The sequence below is a fragment of the Phyllobates terribilis genome, unplaced genomic scaffold (genome assembly GCF_046119375.1).
Source record: "Phyllobates terribilis strain yellow unplaced genomic scaffold, ASM4611937v1 Scaffold_125__1_contigs__length_5108534, whole genome shotgun sequence".
Lineage (NCBI taxonomy): Eukaryota > Metazoa > Chordata > Amphibia > Anura > Dendrobatidae > Phyllobates > Phyllobates terribilis.
This window is the reverse complement of record NW_027362885.1, coordinates 3,422,500-3,438,857: the sequence shown is the minus strand read 5'-3', so window position 1 is coordinate 3,438,857 and position 16,358 is coordinate 3,422,500. Positions and strand designations below refer to the sequence as shown.

Here is a 16,358-nt window from a genome sequence, read left to right as displayed (position 1 = left end):
AAATTGATTCTGCGATACGGGCCTCCCCATCATGTAAATGCCCGGGCCCAGATGGCTTTACGCCGGCATTTTACAAACAGTTTAGAGAGCAACTCTCTCCAATAATGGCTAAAACATTTAATGCAATTGATGGAAATGCTGGATTTGTCCCCCAATCTATAGAGGCACATATTAATGTTCTCCCCAAGCCAGGAAAAGACCCCTCAATAATTGCTCATTTTAGACCAATGTCTTTATTAAATATAGATATTAAATTATTTTCAAAAATCTTGGGCTGATAGGTTAGCTCCTTTACTCCCCTCTTTAGTTAATAATGATCAAGTAGGCTTTGTCAAAGGATGAGAAGCTAGGGACAATACTATTAAGACACTACTCATTATGGAGGAAGCTTTAAGACAGATAGGTTTGGGCCCTTGCTACCTACAGAAAATTATGGCACTATATAAAAGCCCAACAGCAAGAGTGAGAGTAAATAATTATCTTTCTGCTCCATTTGCAATTAACAATGGAACTAGACAAGGGTGCCCCCTATCTCCATTGCTATATGTAGTGGTAATGGAGCATCTGGCCAATGCTCTCAGAAATAATCCCAATATTCATGGATACAAGGTGAGATCTAAGTCTTATAAAGCAGCTCTGTATGCAGATGATTTACTTCTCTATATATCCCAACCACAAATAACATTTCCAATGACTCTAAAAGAATTTGATAGGTTTGGATCAGTCAGTAATTTTAAATTCTAGAGGCCTTGAACATATCTCTCCCACAGACTGAAGTCTCACAACTTATGACTAAATTTCCATTTAAATGGCAGAAAGAATCATTGAAATATTTAGGAGTCCATATTCCCTCAGATCCTAATAAATTATTTGCGCTTAACCATCAAGCTTTACTGAATAGAACATATAGAGATCTATTGAAATATGGTAAATTGAAGCTATCTTGATTTGGAAGAATGAACGCCATCAAAATTGACATTTTACCTCGTTTCTTGTACATTTTTCAAACAGTCCCGATCTCTCCTCCCCATAGTTTCTTTCATAGACTAAGATTAGCTATGATTAAATTCATTTGGTGTAAGATTAAACCTCGCATAAACATACAGACACTCTCTCGTCATAAATCAACGGGTGGTGCAAGCCTTCCAAATTTCAAGAGATATTTTCAGGCCTCTGCCTTGCTGAGGATCCTAGATTGGCACTTTTATGCAGACACTAAACAATGGGTGGGGGTGGAACAGGAAGGCTTAGAAGTCCCTCTACGACATCTACCATGGTGTCAAGAAGACTCAGTGACCTTGGTCAAGTGCAAATTAACTAGGGAAACACTTAGAACATGACATTCACTGAGGAAAAAGTGTTTCCAGATAAAACTATTAGTCCACTCACATCAATATTTTATAACCTTTCCTTTCTTCCCGGATATCTACGGGGGTCCTTCCTCGGTCGGAGGGCAGTTGAGGACACCTGATTGTTTCAAATATTGGAAAATGGTATGATACCTTCTTTTGTATCTTTACAAACAAAGTCTCCAAATGTGAAAATCAAATGGTTAGAATACTTGCAAATACAATCCCTTCTAGCAGCACATAACCCTAATGTAAATTCGCTCCCAAACTACACCTGCTTTGAGAACATGTTCCTTCAGGAAAATGGACCGACTCACTCTATTTCTGTGATCTATGAGGGATTGGGTAGAGAGGAGGGAATGGAGAAGCTGGCATATCAGCGAACATGGGAGAGGGACTTGGGGATTAGTTTGTCCCCTCTTGAATGGGCAAAAGGGTTCCTCTTCACACATACGCTCACTAATGCTGGGAGTGCACAAGAGAAGAACTATAAAATACTTACACAATGGTATCACTACCCATCTAAATGACATGCAATGTTCCCTACAGTTTCAGAAATGTGTTGGAGATGTGAATGTGAAGTGGGTTCCATGATTCCTATCTGGTGGGAGTGCTCTAGAATGAAACCATTTTGGGAGAAGGTATTCGATAATTACCAACGTATCACAGGTAACAGAGTAACAAGGTCTCCCCAAATAGCTCTCCTGTCAATTCTCCTTTCTTCAATAGGTACTTAAAAGAAAGACCTACTTCGATTTTGCTTTACAACGGCAAGGACGGTAATCCCGCGGTTTTGGAAACTTAAAAACCCACCTAGTATATTGGATTGATACAATGAAATGGTGAATTTATGTAGAATGGAAGAACTTTCTGCAGAATTTAATGGAACCAATGATAAATTCAGAAGGGTTTGGAGTGGTTGGATTCTGTTTCAGGATTCACATAATTATCATACTATGTTTTAATAGTTTCAACAGATTTATGTTATTGTGCTCATAATCAGCTACGTGGGCATAAGGACCTCCTCCCCCTCCCATCCCTTGTCCCTATGTCTTTTCTCTCTCTTTTTCTTTCTTCTCTTTATATGATTTCTTCAGACATAATATAGAAGTTACCTCAACATAAGAACCTCTTATTGCTGATTATTACATAAACAATATGATGTTCAAGGTATTACAATGTGAATTGATATTGAAAGAGGTGATCTCATTGGAACTGTGGACATTTTCCATATTGTTATGTTTTCTTCAAATTCAATATATTTTTTGATTTGCAAAATGTTTAACAATCAATAATTAATGTTTAATTAATGTTTAATAAAACATATTGAACATGTAGCACCCCGAGGACTCGGCTTCTACAGGGGTATTGCACCTCGATCCAGAGGTGTGGTATTCCACTCCCGGGTAAGGATGGAGGGTGGAACTGAGCTCAGCTAGTTGCATGCACTACACTCATCCCATTTCCGGGGGACAGAACAACGGTACTCCCACCAGATAGATGTGCAGGTACGACAGCGTCTGTCCCTGGCTGGAGTGGGAGGGGGGGAGGAACATCCCAGTAGTGTAGGAGCAGTCAGGGGAGGGACTCTGGGCATAGGAAGGAGCCCATTGGGTGCTAGTCACCTGGGCTCGGGTGTCAGAGGGAGTATAAGAGGTGGGCACCATCTTTAGACAAGGTCCTGTTCAGAGGAGAGTCTGTTCAGAGAGGAGCTCAGCCAGAGAGGGCTGAGGGGGGGAGCTGTGGCTCCGTCTGGGCCCAGCTCCAGAGCCAGGCCTGAAGCAGAGAGAGGAAGAAAAGGGAACACAAGGAAAGGCCCAGAGACGCAAGCAGAGGGAACCCTGAGATCCCACGAGTGAACCAGAACGGGTGAGGGGTTGGCAGAGAAGGGTACCGGATCCCAAGCTGGTGGAGGCAAATCATCCTTAGCCAGAAACCGGAGGTCGTGGTCAAGCTTTGGCACGACCCCTCGCCACATCCACCAGGAAGGCACGCCACATAGGGTCAGGAAAACCGGAGAGAGGTTTTGCCCCATAAGGCCCGAGGAAGCCGGACATAGGTGGGTCCCTGGTGAGGACGGCCTGTAGGAAGGACGAGAGGGGAGCTCAGGACCACGCTCTGGAACTGCCTGGGAGTTGGCCGAGTCCCGCACCTGGTGGACGCAGCACGGCTCGGGTGGTCACCCTTGGCCGAAGTGACCGGAGCAACACCTGTGAGTAAAAGCCTTGAAACTGCACCACACGTCTCTGAGCTTCCTTGCTGCACCATCACTACCACTATCATTCACATCTGCTGCCCTGGGGCCATACCCCTCCCGTTGGGGGTTATACCATCTACGCTGCACAACCATAACACCGGCCTCAGTGGACTGCCCTGCAGCGGCGGCTTCATCGCCGCATTCAACGGGTGGCGTAGTCGAACATTCTAATATCTACTGCTAAATACTGCCACTCAGTTTGACTCCCTGGGCACGGACCGGGTCACCGCCACGAGACTACTACCCCTATCTGATCCGGCTCCGGGTAAGCCCCCGTGTGCGCGATGCCGCACGACTCAGGCCCAGGGGTGCGTCAACTTTGGCGTAGTCGGCAGGATCACGTGCCCGCAACCACCGGGTACTGCGTGCCTGAAGAAAAGTTCATATTTACCGTAAAACGGAGTCTCCCGCCAATTCCAGAGGGTTCCCGCCATCGGACGCCATCACGGGTTGTTTCCCGCCGTTTGCCCGCCATCTGCAGCCTTTTCCCGCCATCCACGGAGTTTCCCGCCATAAGGAGACGATTCCCGCCATCTGAGACGATTTCCCGCCCTGGCAGAGCGGACTCCATTATGGGCGTGCCAGAGGGTGGCAAGAGGCCACCTCCCATCGTGGGCCAGGTCCAGGAATGGCGCCAAAAGCGGAAACCGCCTCCACCAGCAGAGACTGCAATGATAGAAATGTCCATCAGCGTGAGAGGGCTGCCCCTGGAACTGACAATCACTAAGTTGCCCCGGGACCACCCTCAATGGGGGCGGATACAGAACAAAACAGAGAAGATGGGTGCGGCCTGGAGGAGTCTGGACAGATCACACCCGGAGATGGAGGAAGAGTCAATCAGCACCGACCCTGTGGTCCGGAACATGTTGCAGGCTGCCACCCCGGAAGGCCTGGTGGAGATCCTGGCACAGCTCCCCAGAAATCGGGAGCGTGCACAGACCGCGCTGGAGGCCTTGGCCCGGAAGATGGCCCGGGTACAGCAAGAAGCACTGGCCGAGTGGAGGAGAGAGATGGTCCAGCAGGCTGGAACCCGCCAGCAGAGGATGCCACCCGCAACGTGGAGCGTGTCTGCCCCTGAGGATGGTGCAGGAGGAACGGAGGCCGGAGACGACGCCGCGGAGGGAGCCGCAGAGATGGAAGCAGGTAATGGGGACGTCATCACCCCGTGCCCCGTAGCCGTAAGCCTGCCCCAGCTCCCCGTCGCAGAGCCCGAAGTTCCACTCACCGTGCCCGTTGCCGCACCGCCGCTGCTTCCAACTAGGCCTCAAGCGGCAGGAGCCGCGGTCGCGCCCTCTGTTACGCCACGCCCCTTGACCCTGAGCGCGGCAAAAGAGGAAGTGCCCCCGGCCTGGTCGCAGGGCCGAGTACCCCCGGGCGCCGCAGTCTCCACCGTACCCTTCACCTTCAGAGTGCTACCGGCCTGGTCGCAAGGCCTGGTGCATCCGGGCGCCGCTGCCCCCACCGCGCCCTCAACCTCCACAGTGCTGCCCCTGGGCGAAGGTCTGTTTGCGCAGCATACTAGCCCGGACGGGCTGCCTTCCGCTTGGCCACCGGAGTACGTCAACCCCCGACTCCGGAAGGAATGGCCTCTGTGTGAGCCTCTGATCCCGGCTCCGGCACCCGCCAAAATTGTTCCGCTCCCGCGGGAGGAGGCCCAATTTGCGTGGGACCCCACCGGCGAAGACCTCATGGGGTTCACCCAAGAGACCCGGGCGGCCGCAGCCCAACGTGAGGAGTGTTGCCGACAACAACTGGAAGTCTTTCAGAGGGAACGGCGAGAGAGGCGGGTCCGCGAGGAGCGGCTGCAGGTCCAAAGCGCGGAGCAGAAAAGCCGGACCCGACGAAACCGCCGTGCGGCCCACGGTCCCCGCGCCACCGGGACTGTAATAAAGTTTCAAATGGAGCACGGCTGGGGCTTTATACGAGATCACCGAACCCCCGGCGACGTCTTTGTCACCCGCAGGGATGTCGAGAGCCACCTGCCGGAGGGACACCGTGGTCGTGACCTTTACCCGGGTGATGAGGTCACCTTTACCCGGCACCAGTGTGCCAAAGGACCATACGCCCTTCACGTGCACCGGTTGACGGAGGAGGAGTTGCGGTATGAGGAAGATCAAGAGGACCCGGACGGGTCTGAAGACTACCCTCAGGAGGAGACAAGGAGAGGACACCGCTACTAAAGGGGAGTAGCATAAGCAGAGTACTGTAGATAAGTTACCCGTATGGGTATTTGACATGTTGCTAATTGGAGTGTGGTCCCCATTGGGACTAGTGTGGAACTGTTTAAGGGACTGTTTCCTGTGTGCCCCTAATCCCTTACCAGGCTGAGGACTGTGAGCAGCCATTCCCCTATTCCCCACTGGCCGAGGACTGAGAGCGGCCATACCCTGTAAATAGTTGCGCTTCCTAAAGCGCCCCCTTCTGGTTTTATAATGAACTGTTTTTCTCTAGTGACTGTTGCGCTTTACCTGGTCCCAAGTTGCACGGTGGCCAGGGATTGAGGACGTATTAGTCAAGAATGTTTTATATGAAAAGGTTTTATATTATGCTAAAAAAAAAAAAAAAAAAAAAAGTTGATATATTTTATATGTAAGTGCACTTTAAAAAAAAAATTTTTGTATGTTTTGTTTTATTCTTTTACAGCCCGAGGACGTGCTGTGGTTTACCAGGGGGGAATGTAGCACCCCGAGGACTCGGCTGCTACAGGGGTATTGCACCTCGATCCAGAGGTGTGGTATTCCACTCCCGGGTAAGGATGGAGGGTGGAACTGAGCTCAGCTAGTTGCATGCACTACACTCATCCCATTTCCGGGGGACAGAACAACGGTACTCCCACCAGATAGATGTGCAGGTACGACAGCGTCTGTCCCTGGCTGGAGTGGGAGGGGGGGAGGAACATCCCAGTAGTGTAGGAGCAGTCAGGGGAGGGACTCTGGGCATAGGAAGGAGCCCATTGGGTGCTAGTCACCTGGGCTCGGGTGTCAGAGGGAGTATAAGAGGTGGGCACCATCTTTAGACAAGGTCCTGTTCAGAGGAGAGTCTGTTCAGAGAGGAGCTCAGCCAGAGAGGGCTGAGGGGGGGAGCTGTGGCTCCGTCTGGGCCCAGCTCCAGAGCCAGGCCTGAAGCAGAGAGAGGAAGAAAAGGGAACACAAGGAAAGGCCCAGAGACGCAAGCAGAGGGAACCCTGAGATCCCACGAGTGAACCAGAACGGGTGAGGGGTTGGCAGAGAAGGGTACCGGATCCCAAGCTGGTGGAGGCAAATCATCCTTAGCCAGAAACCGGAGGTCGTGGTCAAGCTTTGGCACGACCCCTCGCCACATCCACCAGGAAGGCACGCCACATAGGGTCAGGAAAACCGGAGAGAGGTTTTGCCCCATAAGGCCCGAGGAAGCCGGACATAGGTGGGTCCCTGGTGAGGACGGCCTGTAGGAAGGACGAGAGGGGAGCTCAGGACCACGCTCTGGAACTGCCTGGGAGTTGGCCGAGTCCCGCACCTGGTGGACGCAGCACGGCTCGGGTGGTCACCCTTGGCCGAAGTGACCGGAGCAACACCTGTGAGTAAAAGCCTTGAAACTGCACCACACGTCTCTGAGCTTCCTTGCTGCACCATCACTACCACTATCATTCACATCTGCTGCCCTGGGGCCATACCCCTCCCGTTGGGGGTTATACCATCTACGCTGCACAACCATAACACCGGCCTCAGTGGACTGCCCTGCAGCGGCGGCTTCATCGCCGCATTCAACGGGTGGCGTAGTCGAACATTCTAATATCTACTGCTAAATACTGCCACTCAGTTTGACTCCCTGGGCACGGACCGGGTCACCGCCACGAGACTACTACCCCTATCTGATCCGGCTCCGGGTAAGCCCCCGTGCGCGCGATGCCGCACGACTCAGGCCCAGGGGCGCGTCAAACATAAAGGGTAATTTTAACTTTGGAAACAATTCTCTATCCGATGGGGTAGAAGATAACTGTTCAACTACTGGGACCCCCACTGATCCTGAAAGACAGGGCTCTGAAGTGCCCGGTGTGAATGGAGTCCTGGTCAGTCATGTGCACTGCCGCATCATTAACAGATGACTCCTCCAAAGGAGTGGTAAGGGGCATGAACAACTAAAGCAAAATTTGTTAAACCGTTCATTGCCCCTTGTTTGGGGTGGGGTTATAGTTTATGGCCTGGTAGGGTTTGAGTCACAGTCTGACCCTGATTCAGGGTGTGTGCAGAGCAGGATATCAGTCAAGCAGGAGGGAGTGATTACAGCGACCTCACTGTGTAGTGAGCACTGACTATTCATTACCCCAATGACTGGAAGCAGAAGCTGCAGGGAGAATATAACGTCATTTTCTCCCTGTAGCTGCACTTCCAATTAGACTGCAGCACATGTGTAAATTGTTATTTACCAGCAGGTTCAAATAATAGCAGCAGGTAAATACTATTTTATATAATCGTTTAACCTGTATCTCTGTGTTTTGAGAAGAAAATAAATAATGATTTTTATTGTATTAATTATTCCATTTATAATGAAAAAATATAAATGAGCGTGCAAGTAAAGTTCTTTCAATAAAACACAAGTGCCTGAATATTAACTGTAGAGAAATCAAATCATATCTCTTCCCATGTGTACATTCACACCAGTGTATTGTCCGAGTGCTATGGCCTATGGCTGGGCAAAAGAATCGGTATCCCATACTGATCATCTGTTTTGCATCTAATTTATAGACACGTTGGTCTTGTAAACTTTTTTAACTGGTGATTTATAAAACAGATGCCATACAGATGTATAAAAGGACGTACAGATAATATACGGATAATATACAGATGACAATAACGATGAAAAATCATTCTTTTTTAATGGATGAAAATCGGAAGATTTTTTATACACTTGTGTGAACTTAGCCTATGATCCATCCAGCGATTCCAGAACATTCAGAAAACATTAATTCTTTTCCTGGGACTTTGGGTGTTATCAAAATAACTCTGCTCTGGGAATCTGTATGTAATATAAAAAAACTTTTTCAGATAGTTAACATTAAAATTCTCCAATGTGCCCGGCCAGCTGAATCCTATGGCCCTTAATAATGATTAGGTACAGTGACGTACCGTCCTATATAATGGACACAGACTATTTCTTAAGCACTTTGGAAGACTTCACTTGGCAACCCGTTTTCCTTTTGGCTTCCATTGATACTAAAAGTCTGTACACCAGGATTCCCCAGGACGGGGGTCTCCATGCGGTCCAAGACATTCTGATTAACCCAAATACAAATGAACAATTCATTGTATTTATGAGCGAAGCATTACATTTCATACCTACTGCTAATGCTATTAAATTCAATAATAAATGGCATCATCAGCAGTTCGGCACCGCGGTAGGATTCTTCGTCACATGTATTTGCACCGCTATTTTATGTCCGTTTTTGAAAATAATTAAATTTTAATCTAAAGTCATCCGTTCATCAGATTTATTTGTATTTTTTGCTGTTTTGTGGACGACATTTTTCTGATATGTTCCGGTACAGACTCACAACTTAACCAGTTTATTAATGATTTAAATAATATTAAAAAAATGTATATGAAATTTACTAGCAAGTTTAGTGATATCAGAATAGAATTATTAGAGATTTCAGCCTCTATAATAAACAATGAAATCATTACTAAAAACTACAGAAAACTAGTCTTTCCGGCAATAAGAAAGTGCACATGCTCCACATGTAGAAAATCCAATCCATACAGTCACTTCTTGTGAATGTGATGTATATATAATATTATGGAGAATTTCATGGAACAGGACACATAATTAAAAGAAAGATTCACAAAAAGATGGTACCCAAAAAATGAATCCCAGAAGCTCTGAATGGAGTAAGCTCCAATTGCCTTTTATATTCTAAAGATGAAGAAAGAAGAATAGAAAATCACTTTTGCTTTTCTGTTAAACACCGTCCCTTACCTGCGTCTATAAAATCAGTTATTTATAAAACTATTGGCATATAATTGAAAATTATCCAGATTATAAAGTAGTGGCCTGAAACGCAATTGCAATAAAAAAATACATTTTAGTGAGGAGCCGCTTTAGTGATAGGAAAACCACCTGGTTAGAAAAATCCGCACCAAACGGAAATTACAGATGGGGCAATTGCACAATATGTGATTATAATGCGAAAACGAACTACATCAGACTGTGAAACATAACGCATCAGGGTAATGAGTTTATTTCATGCCAATAAACATCATAGTCTATGTCCTGCTCTGTGAATGAGGAGCGTTTTATACAGGAAGAACAATACGTAACCTACAGGTCTAAACAAAAGGAACATTTTAAATCAATTAATACAGGAGCTTTTTCTTCTCATTTAATCGAACATATAAACACCAAGAAGGGAAAATTAATATATTACAGTTTGCAGGTTTAGAAAAGGTCCCACCACCACTCGGGGGTGGTGACAGACATAAGATCCTATTAAGAAAAGAAGCATAATGGATCCTCCATACTAACACATTAGGACCTCTGGGGTTAAATGCTAAATTTGACATGAGAGTGTTCTTCTAATTCATATTTTGTCCACTTGACCTTCCTCTATCGAATGCAGCAGAATAAGTTTCTACCATGACACTTTGTAGCAGGGCGTATATAAGGCATACACTGATGTCATGATAGACTCGGGCCAGATGAAGCGTTAGTCACAGTGCGAAACGGCCGATACATTTTCATGTTGCCTGTGTGCACATCCCATCCACCGCTGCACAGAAATAAAGTATATGGGCATTTTACTTCCAGGGTGACTGACATGCTTTTATCTTTTCTCTGAAGATCCTGTATGTGGACTACACCTTTCAGAGTGTCCAGCACTGACCTTGTGGTCGTATGTCCTGGGAGATCCATTATATACATGACATGGCTGCTCTTCCAGTGCAGCCAAGTGATCCATAGTGCTGGCCAATTTCTTTTTACTTTTTTCCTCGCAGTAATAATACAGTAACATTACATCCATAGAGAGATAAAGCCATGAAACTACGTCATCCTGTGGCTACTGCAGGGTATTACATCAATGTGGACAAAACACCACAGTATAAAACCCACTGGAGAATGTAGAGATTTATATACTCTTGTATGTAGATGAAATGTCAGTGTGGCCTCTACACAACACAGGGCTGTGGATAGCGGCAGTAGGAGGCAGAATGTGAAATATAAGGATTAGTTCCTATTTTCATTCATGTACATCACTGCAGATATACACCCATCAGCCATAACATGAACACCACCTGCCTAATATTTTGGGTACTTTGGAGACCTCAGTGATGTTTGCCGTGTAGCAGGGGGCATTCTCCTAATGATAGGGACCTCTGCCAGTAGGGAACATGGCTGCAATGAAGGGAGATACTCAGTTTTAGATGAGTCCTGGGACGTAATATCAGGTTGGTAAATTCACCTTAGTTTAGTGAACAGGACGGTGAGAGGAGGACACAGAAACATTCACCTCGTGGGCAATATGGGCCTGAAAACACCGGGATTTACTTGTCTTGACCTGTGTTGTGGTGTCATATACTGGAGCACAGAACTATTTCTCTTATACTTATTTATTTGGGAAATCACTGTTCCTCTTCCATCTGCAATCTTTACGTGTACCCTAATGTTACAATATATTATTTCTGCTGCTATATTTAGGCGATTTGGTGTCCTCCTTACTATATTCTGTAACACTGCTGTGTTCCTCCATCGCCGATTGTTATTTTAATATGTCTTTGTGCATATGTTGTTTTTAATCAGATCATGCCCAGCAATTTTGTATATCTAATAAAGATACATTTATTTATTAAACTTTATATTTGTTGGTGCATCGGTCCTTGTTTTTTTTCTAGGTGCTCATAGTTTTTTGGACAGTTAGATGCACAACATTTAGGACCCATCAGTAGAATCTTAAAAAAGGTATGTTACACTGCAAAACAAAACTTTTCTCATACTGGGTCATCTGATTATGTCAAACTTAGACCTTCAGCGGTTGATGACATCATCGCTTACGCTCTGACTGATGATGTCACAATGGCGATGATATCACAATACTATGGAATTGTAAAGTTAAGATTCCACTATCACTTTTCTTACTTTACCTTCAACTGTTGAAGAGTGAGGACGACTTTTGTATACTTAGCAAATTCTTTTTCATTGATATTAACTTATCATGGGAAGTAAAAGGAAGTGTGGTGAGGAGAATAAGAGGAGCGCTAAAAAGAGATGCATGGAAGAGAGTTTTTCTCAGAGAGGAGAAACTTCTCAGGACATTGTACAGGATGTACCTGTTGAGAAGACAGAAGATCCCTGTACAACATCTTTTGGGCATCCTCTACAGAAAAAGACCCTTAAGAAGGGGAAAAGAAGAGGGAACACATCTCCTGAGAAGGCAGATGAAGCCCCAAATAAGAGAGGGAGAATGGTGGAATCTGAGAGTGGAAAGGATGATACCTCTGAAATAAGGTTTAGCGGGTCAGCTAAAACCAGGAGCTCTCACAAACATCAAGAGAGTGGTGAAGATCTAAGTTGTAGAGAACAACTTAAGAGAAAGAGGACATCTGACACTCAGACCACTACAAAGAGAAGACGTGAGAATGACAAAGCCATCTACCAAGCTCCAGAAGGTAAATTCTATAGTCATTAAGTCACAGACCACATCCATGTTTTATATAGTGTTCATTTATTTTACAAAATGTAACCTAATGACATAATCGTATCCCGTACATCTTACCATGTACATCAGAGCTCTCCACCTTCTATACTTGGGGCTCTCCGGCCGGAACATGGTGGTATCCAGCTTCATCATGTTCAAAGTTCATGACTGGGTTAAAATAATTGTCAATTTATTATAGCATTAAATGCGAGTGCAACAGTAAGATTAATTGTTAGTTCTAATGTTTTTCTTTCTAGGAGTAATTGGTGCACAGACCACAAGCATTTCAGACCCAGTGACTGCCCGTATTTCCCTGGAGAGTTTCACCTTTACCAGGAAGCTTGGAGAGGGCAGCTTTGGCAAGGTGATGCTGGCCACACATAAAACCAGCGGACATCAGCTGGCGATCAAGATGGTCAAGAAGAGGGAATTGGTGGAGAACGCTAGAGACGCCATCCGCTTAGAGAGAGAGGTCCTGGAAATCACTGGAGAGAGCAGATTCTTCACACACGCCTATGGCACCTTCCAGACAGCGGTAAGAGACTCCTTTCCTTCTAGAAATCCCCCCTTTCCCCCCATCATGTTTAGTTGCTTCCATTAGAGTGCAAATCCAATCTTTGCCAGTGCAAATGAAAAGATCTGCTGTGTGCCCTTGCCGCCATTACTGATGACTATCGTTAGTGGATTTTGACTGAATCTTGAACCTGTACGCCTCCAGAGTTTGCAGATCATGGGGACATTTTTTCCTGAACATACAGTATAGTTCCCTGAACCATGGTAAATGTTATCAGGATGTAAAAAAGCCACATTATTTACCATCATCTTCCCTCCTTTCACACAGGACTATGCATTTTATGCCATGGAATATCTGAGTGGTGGCGACTTGACTGCATTTATCAATTCCAGATCCCCCCTGGATGTCTGCACGACCAGGTAAGAGAACAGCAGCTCTGTGACATCTGTGGCCGCTGTCTCCCATCATAGTTATTAGTGGTTCTATAGAAGTATTAATGCTGATAGGATTTTTTTTCTTCCTTCTCAGGTTCCTTGCAGCAGAAATCTTGAGTGGACTAGAGTTTCTCCACAGCCAGGGGATTATTCACCGGTAATAAGTCATTTCTTTTTTATACATAGGAGAAGGTTTACTTTGTTAAATTGTGAAATGTGCCAGAACTAAGTAATCCGAATAATAGGTGGTGTAACGTCAGACAAAAGTCACTAAAGATGCTCCAAATTTACTGTGATGAAATTTGGTGTGTTTTCAGACAGTCTGGTATACGTCTACACAAGACGGGATTAGTAACTCTGCCCCCCAGTGTTTAGTGAGTGGTCCTGTGCAGCCGCCCCCACAGCAACCCAAGCACTACAACTGATCCACGTCTGATTCACAGAACTATTTTTCTTTCTTTTTTCAGGGATTTAAAACCAGACAACATCCTTCTGGACAGCGATGGACACGCTAAGATCGCTGATTTCGGCCTTGCTGCAATGAATGTATTTGGCTCTCAGAAGATCAGTGACTTTGCCGGCACTCCCGGCTATATGGCTCCTGAGGTGACTATGTGACTACTGATATCTCATATTTTATTATCCACCTGTGATCTTCACTTACTGTGGAGCTTGTGCAATCACAGACCCATCACCACAGCGGCCCACATTTACTAATGCTGTCTAATAAATGGACTGTGTAAGGGCCCCTATACATATAAGACTAAAGTCAGCCGAACCTGCCAATATCACAGGGTTCAGCCAATGGTCTAATGTGTATGAGGACCTCTCAAGTCTTCACCCGGGAGGAGAAAAACACGGCACATCGGATTTCCAATGACCGATCTTTTGTTCTTCGGAGGAGTCTAGCAGCTTCTTTCTCATAGAGAACAAAGGAGCTCTCGCCCGAGCCGTGCATTCCTGTTTATGGGGGAGGTAGCTAACAACGATCTTTTGGCCAACACCTATGTAATGTTTATGGGGGCTTAGGAGTGGAGGAACACTACCGGTAAACCTGGCCACGGTTGTTTTGTCTCCCAGAATGGAAAATGTACTAACTTATCCTTTTAATCTGATTTTTCCACAGATGCATCGTCAGCAGCCCTTTAATTACACGGTCGACCTGTTCTCTTTTGGGATCACAGTCTTCCAAATGCCCACAGGATCTTACCCGTTCTATACTGGTCGGAATCGACTAATGATTAAGCGTTCAGTGCAGCATGATAAACCTCGCTATCCGAACACCATGGATTCTAACATCAGGGACATCATAGAGACAGTGAGTAATTAGACACTTATATCTGGAGACACAGAACAGATAGGACTGTCATGAGTTGTGATAACACGCTGAATATTTCATCACCGTTGTGTTGGGTATTTCAGCTTTATCCAATACAAGTGATTGGGACAACGCTGCAGCCCCCGGCACAGCCCCTCCTATATGTACAGAGTTCTTATGTACAGCCTTATTCATATTATAAAGAGGCCGCGGAGCTCACCAAAATCTCTTCAAACAGCTAATCATCATGATCATTGGGCATCGGCCCCCGTCTGATCTACTACAGACGGCCTATCCTGTCCTATCTTAACCTGTCCTATCGTATCCCATCCTGTCCTGTCTTATCCTGTCCTGTACTATCCTGTCCTGTCTTGTCCAGTCTTATCCTGTCCTATCCTATCCTGTCCTGTCCTGCCCTATCCTATCCTGTCTTATCCTATAATGTACTTTCCTATCCTATGCTGTACTATCCTATCCTATCTTGTACTATTCTTTCCTATCCTGTACTATCATGTCCTATCCTGTACTGTCCTATCCTGTACTGTCCTATCCTGTACTGTACTATCCTGTCCTATCCTGTACTATTTCTTTCTAGCAATGGTTGTTCTAATAAATTCATCTTTCTATAAGAAAATGAGAATACATTTGTGACACTGATGTTTTTCTGCGATTATTTATATTATTACTTGTGATATAATAATGGTTCTTATATATTTGCAGCTCTTGTGTAAATCACCAGAGAAGAGACAGGTTGCTTGCAGCAATTTAAAAGGACATCCATTCTTCTCGCCCATAAACTGGGAGGAATTGGAGGCAGGAAGGTTACGTCCACCATTTACAATGACACCTGTAAGTACACAGCATTATTTTATTATAATGTCACCTCCTCGTCTGTGTAATGTGACAATATGTGTAAGAAATACTCAAATAATGAGTAATAATCATACATAGTGTAGGCCAGAATGTGTTTATCCTCCCCTGCTGGTAAACGTGTGGAATTACAGCATGGGGCAGGATGGGCAGGCCTTTACATATTTCTCAAAAGTGTATTTATTGTCCCCAATTCTCCAGAAGGCCACTTATTTAATAACTTGGATCCATTAGGCTGCTTTCACACTGTGCATTTTTTTGGTGAAAGCGCCATAATGCTCTTGCCATTTTTTTTGGAAAACCACAACAAAAGTATGCATTTTTGTCGATACTGCGGCAAAAGAAACCAATGTGGTTGTAATGTGTGAGCGCAGCCTAGTGGTGCAGTTGTAGCCGATGTGCATACCGCAGATTGCCAGGCACCACCAGTAGTTGACTTGTTCTCAAGCTAAAAGTACCGGTGGATGGTGGTGATTAGGGGTAATCTGCACATGGTTACCACGGCTCATCCACAATCTGTACAGGTGCCCTAAGGAGGGGACTGATATAATGAAATACCTAATGAATTAACCAGACTGATTTGTTTTTCTTCTATAGATCCCAGTGATGCAAACTAGCAAACAAATTGAATTGCAGCAAGTGATGTCCAGCACTGAAGCTCGGAAACCACCTATAACCCCGGAGGACCAGCGGCTGTTCTGTGGCTTCTCCTATATCAGCGACAGGTGGAAGAACATTCAAAGCCGCAGCAATAACAGCAATGGAAATGTAAAGCAGTTCCCTCCCCCCAATACCTGACTACTGGGTCAGGGAGGCGTGGACCTGGGTGTGGTCTGAAGAAACAGGCGGGGTCTGTTTGAATCCCACCCATGAGCTTTACCATTGGTCTCTTGTCCAGAGTTCTTCCATCTACTCTGTTACATATCAGAGACCATGACCTCCTGCATTCTC

The 16,358-nt window shown here is 45.7% G+C and overlaps 1 pseudogene; it reads right to left on the bottom strand.

Moving 5' to 3' along the window:
- LOC141203879 (UDP-glucuronic acid decarboxylase 1-like) overlaps window positions 1-16,358 on the bottom strand; it is a 1,228,705-nt pseudogene that overhangs the window by 413,511 nt on the left and 798,836 nt on the right.